This window comes from Lissotriton vulgaris, chromosome 3_1 (genome assembly GCF_964263255.1).
Source record: "Lissotriton vulgaris chromosome 3_1, aLisVul1.2, whole genome shotgun sequence".
In the NCBI taxonomy this organism is placed as follows: domain Eukaryota; kingdom Metazoa; phylum Chordata; class Amphibia; order Caudata; family Salamandridae; genus Lissotriton; species Lissotriton vulgaris.
In genome coordinates this window covers 1,097,028,598-1,097,034,627 of record NC_141689.1, presented here as the reverse complement: position 1 = coordinate 1,097,034,627, position 6,030 = coordinate 1,097,028,598, and the positions used below count along the sequence as shown (strand labels likewise).

General features: G+C 41.8%; 1 pseudogene; it reads right to left on the bottom strand.

Moving 5' to 3' along the window:
- Positions 1-4,273: 4,273 nt before the first annotated feature.
- LOC147727480 (pyruvate dehydrogenase E1 component subunit alpha, mitochondrial pseudogene) lies at positions 4,274-5,644 on the bottom strand (annotated as a pseudogene).
- Positions 5,645-6,030: the final 386 nt, after the last annotated feature.

Sequence of the window (6,030 nt, the reverse complement as noted above, 5' to 3'; positions counted from 1 at the left end):
TTTTCTTTTCAAAAGTAAAATCCGAGTGGACTGAGATGAAAGCGCCGGTTCGTTTTCATTACCTCCCACTGCGCTTAAGGTCCGTGATTCAGTGACCTTCAGCTCCGGTTCCAAAACGAACTCGGATGCAAGCGTGAGCGTTATACATGGGCAGCGGCCGTGCCATAGAGAATGCACCAGCCCGGTAACCTGGGGCCACTGGGGAGGACATCAGCCATCTCTGCCTTGTGGAATATCAGCCAAGGATTGAGGGGAGCTGTGAAAGGAAAGCAGGCCGATGGCCCCTGTACCTGTAATAAAGAGTTATGCTTGCAACTCTTTGCTGGTGTTCGAGTAATCCTCAAACTTCGGATGCAAGCGTGAGCGATATATATATATATATATATATATATATATATATATATATATATATATATATATATATATATATATATATATATATATATATATATCAGGGGGAAAAGAACAAATTAACAAAAATGTTTTAGGCCTCTTCTAGCGATGGTCCTAGGAAATGGCTTTTAAAAGTGCAACAAAGGGACTGAAAGATACACTGGTTGCCCAAAATGCTGGATGATATCTCATCCACTACATAGCCAATGAAGAAGAAAGCATGGAGGAAAAAGACGAAATGGCCACCAAAAACACACATACTAACTCTCTTCACAAAATAGTGGTCACCTCATGGCAAGCAAGGAAGGAGACATAGAGAACAAAGATAAACTGACCACCATTCGCCCCATACACATGCGTGCACACGCACACACACACACACACACGCACACACACTGGCTAAAAAAAAACCCCACCACTGCATGGCTGGCAAAGAAAAGGCATGGAGAACAAAAAATACATGAAAGACTATGGCACTGTGACACAACCACACTGGCAAAAAAAGTCAACTATCAAAAATAATACATCAAATAATTGCTAGTACCCCATCAGGGCTCATATGGAGACTATGAGAGGCAGACAAACTTTAAAATATATACATGAAATAATTACTGGTGCCCCACCAGGTGCTATGGCTACGGACTCCATGAAAGTCATTGGGCCAGATAAAAGAAAAATTGAAAATGATTAAAAAAATCAACAACACACTGTACTACAATCAGTCACAACCACAAATACATATATCAGGAAAAAAGAAAAAAAAATGAAAATGTGATAGACCTCTTCTATCAATGGTCCTTGAAAATAACTTTTAAAAGTGGAATGAATAGATTGAAACACACAATGACTGCACAAAATGCTGGAAACTACCTCATCCACCACATGGCCACTGAATAAGAAAGCATGGGGGACAAAGACAAAATGACTACCAAACGCATTCACATTAACTGGCTCCAAAAAATGATGGTTGCTGCATGGCTAGAATAGAAGGAGGCATAAAGAACAAAGACAAAATGGCCACTATGAACAGGCACACTGGCTACACGAAATGGCTACTTCCGCATGGCCAGCAAAGAAAGGGCATGGGGAACAAAGAAAACATGCCAGACTATGGCAAACAGACATACTGGCTACAAATGGGCCACTGCTGCAAGGCCCAGCTATGAAAGAGGCATTGAGAAAAAATAGAAAGTTTCTCTGTCCTGATAAAACACCTTTCCCCCTCAGAAAAAAACCATGTTTAAGCATTGCAGTAAAAGGATTGCAAACATGTTATTGGAAATGGGCACATGTAGACAACAAATTAAATAACCTTCTTTTTCCATTTAATCCGTCGCCATCCAAAACCCTATAAATGTTTTTCAAAATCATATAGCACAGCAGCAGTGAGAATGGGAAAGATATATCCAAAATACGCCCTAGTGCAGGGCAGACTTGGCCCCAAGCAGTAAAACAACATCACTATATTTTTTCTGACAAACACATACAAATTGAGAAAGAAATATATTTAACCCTAGGCCTCCACCTACCAAAGTGCAAACCTTTCCATTTCCCCACAAAAAAGTTAATGCCAGATGGGGCCCCTAATTCCAGATACTGGTGCATGACCTCCATCAAACCACAAACTTTATTCCAGAGTGCTGCATTGAACATACTTGTTTTCACCCAAAAACGTTTACATTTCAATGGTGTGGATGCAGCAGGGATTGCAGACAAAGAGAGAGAGTAATGCTTTCCCTCCAAAACCCTAATCAAAAGTGACCAAGGGCTGGGCAAGGCAGAGGCAGGAGTCTTTAGGACAGGAAAAGTGTTAGACTTGGCTTCAGCGGGTTTACCCCCTGATTTTTTGCTTTTTGGCCTCCTGTTTTTGACCCTGTTTGTGTTGCTTTTTGGACTCTGGGCACTTTACCACTGCTATTCAGTGCTAAAGTGCATATGGTCTCCAGGTAAATTATGTAAATGGATTAGCGTTTCGATGTTTGGCTTATTGGATTTTCTACTTAGGCCCTAGTATTGTGCACTGTGTGTACCAAGGGTCTGCACATCAAATGCTGCTAGTGGGCCTGCAACACCGATTGTGCCACCCACACAAGCAGCCTTTCAAAGGGTTTTCAGACCTGCCACTGCAGTTTCTGCACCCAGTTGTGACTGCTGTGTCGACTTGGCAAGTGCACTCACACGCCAGGCCCTAACCTTCCCTTTTCTTACATTTAAGACATATCTAAGTAGGCCGATGGTCTCCCTGTGGGCAGGGTGCACTTTATATGAAAGGTTCGACATGTTCTGGTGTGTGTGACATGTACTAATAGTAAAATACAATGTATTTAATTTTTCAATATTGAAGGGCTGTCTGTCCCATAGCAGCATAGAATGGGAGGTACTTTGTAACATCTCTCAAGTATTACTTCCCATTGGGACGAGATAGAGAAATGGAGTTTATTATGCCTGAACTCAGAATGTAAAGATGATTTTTTGGGGTATTTTTTTAAGTCCTCATTTGCCTTGGTTGACAAAAGATAAAAAACTTACTCTGTGTCTCACTTGGTATAGCAACGGCCAGAGATCTTTGTTTGAGACCAAGGATAGATCACTTTACACCTTTCTTCCACTTCTCCAACCGTAGATAGCTCAGCTTGACACAGCCACCTGTGGAGCTACTGCCAGAATAATCAAGCAATATGGTATTAAGGTCTAATCATTGGACTATACATGGGCAAATAATTTCTCACAGTTCTCATAGGGGAACCAAAACTCATTCTGCTTACTTTCAGATACCCTATGTAACTAGATAGTGTTTTTGACGGAAATCATCCATTTTGTTTTAGTAGTGAGGGGGTGGATTTTATCCAATTCTTACATATATATCTCTATGGGCAAGCAGTATCAGATAGAATGTCAGCTTTTTAGTGTTAGTTAACAAAATTCATGATTTTCTGGAATCCCAAAGTAAACAAGAATTTTGCTTCCTTGGAGCATCTCACCAAGTATTACAGAAACAGTATTACTCACATCTAACCAGAACCCTTGGACCTCAGGACACTCCAAAAACATGTGTGTCATCCCTGTTTCTTTGCCACACTTTGGACATCTTGGCGTAGCACCTTTTCCCAGTTTAGATAGTTTGAACATAGTCCAATAGACCCTGTGGAGACAGAAAAGGTGTTTCCGCCTTAAATTTGTCACAAGTTGAAGTCTCCATCTGATAGTTTCACTAAAAGCCAGTACCAGTTTGCCACTTCTTTTTTCCTGGTAACACTGCTAGTCATTAAAGATTCTGTTCATTTGAGAAACCCATGCCTGGACCAGCAGAGAGACTTCAACTCTTGATTTGAAAGTATTTAAATCTTGACAGCCGGATGTTAGCTATCTCTTGCCCATTACTCCAAGAGATCAGGATTCCGTCCTCTACCAATTGATCCCAGGTTGTTATTCCTGCTTCCCTTAATGGAAGAGCCAGGCTGTCTTTGGACCATTCTGGAGACCATGGGGAGTCCCAAATTGGTGACAATCCAATGTAATAGCTATGTTTTAGTTCTCTCCTGATTTTATGCCACGTGACTGCAAAATACTGCAAGGTTTTTTTTTTTGTTTTGTTTTTTTCCTTTCTGATCAAAGTTTAATGATTTTATGTATAAGTAAGTGACATGATTCGAACCAATAAAAAGAATATAATTTAGCCAAACGTTTTAATTTTGTTACACTAAATAAATTAGCCCAAAAGGCTTTCGGAGCCTAATTATCAATTAAAATTGTGTCCTTGGCAGAGCCAGAGTCCTTTTTGTACTTCTCTTATTAAACGTTCATCAAAAACTTTGCATATTTCCCAATATGTTTAAATGAACAATGACCAAGACAATAACAGATTTTCTAGCACCAAAATAAAGGTCTTCTGTCCTTAAACTCTATAGTAGATATACATTTAACTTTGAAAGCAGGACCTTAAGGAGACATTAAATGTACTGAGAATTTGTATGGTAATAGCAATATTGTAACAGACTTCAATTCAATTTGAAAAGGCATGATGTTTAGCTGACAGACTTGTACTTGATCCAAATATTTGACCCGCGCACTTCAAAGGGTGGTTCGTTGGCAAAAATATGGTTACCTAGCTCTTCTAGAGCAGGTTCTGGGTCTGTGGTGGCAAACTGTGCAGCTTCTTCAATCTCTTTTCTTACTTCAACATCAATTTCCTTTAGTTCATCGACGCTCGCAAGATTGTTATTTAACATTCGGTCTTTGAGCAGAGTTATAGGGTTGCTTTTACTTCTTACTTCTTGAATTTCTTCTCTTGTGCGATAACTGACTCCAGGGTCACTCATGCTGTGTCCATGGTAACGATATGTCTGCAGCTCCATGAAAATAGGACCCTTGCCAGACCTGCAGTGATCAGCAGCAAACTTTGTGGCCTCCCTGACACATAACACGCCCATACCAACAACTCTGAGACCTGGAATGTAGTCTCCTCTTTTGTAGTAGTCTGTGCTAGCTGCTGCCCTCTCCACCGACGTGCCCATTCCATATCTGTTATTTTCACAAATGAAAATGCATGGCAGTTTCCACAACGCAGCCATGCTATAGGTTTCAAAAATCTATCCCTGATTCGCTGCACCATCACTGTATAAGCTCACACATATCTCATTGTTGACAAAATATTTGCAGGCTAAGGCAATACCAGCTCCAAGAGAAACCTGAGCTCCGACAATGCAATTGCCACCATAGAAATGATTGGCATACATATGCATCGAGCCTCCTTTTCCTTTGGCACAACCTCCTTTCCGGCCTGTAAGCTCTGCTAGGATCTCTTTGACTGGTACCCCACAAGTGTAGTTATATCCGTGAGCCCGGTAGGCAGTTATCAAATGGTCTGTTGGTTTGATTGCAGCCTCGAATCCAACACAGCACGCTTCCTGACCATCATACAAGTGGCAAAAGCCACAAATAATCTTCTGCTTGTACAACTGGTCTGACTTCAGCTCCATTCAACGGATTGTCTGCATTACCTTGTAGTACTGTAGGCCCTCCTCCCTAGTCAGGACCGCTTGCAACGGAAGGCCTTCTTCCAGGCGGTGAAGGTCAACTTTCTAAATATCAAACGTGGCTTCACTAGCAAAGTCTGCATAGTTGCGCAATGCTACCACCACTCGGACTACAGGGTGTTGGGCTGGGCCCCTGAGCACTCGGGAGAGGACCGATAGCATCTTCTGCATGGAGTGCAACAGTAAGATAGCTGGAGCTTCGGACACAGACTTGTCAGCTCTCTGCCCTTTGGTTGTCCTCCGAGAAAACCCAAGAGCGTAGCCTGGAAGGCAAAATGCAACGCACTCTCGGAAACGGCAAGAAAGAACAGCATTACAAGTCATACTGCAAGGTATTAAGTCGCACTATTTTGGGGGTCCCCGAATTTATGTATAAAACCTAGCTCACCCCTCTTCCCACCGCATAGCATTGTCCTGAACATTACTCCAGTATCGGAACCATCCGGAACCATCCAGTGTACTGAATAACATCTTCCCTCCTTTTAAAAGAAAAGCCCAGTCATAATAGGGTAAATCCGGCAATCGTAAGCCTCCTTTATCATATCGCCATCTAAGCTTCTTCCATGCAATACGGACCCCTTTCGAGTAACCATGGGCAGTG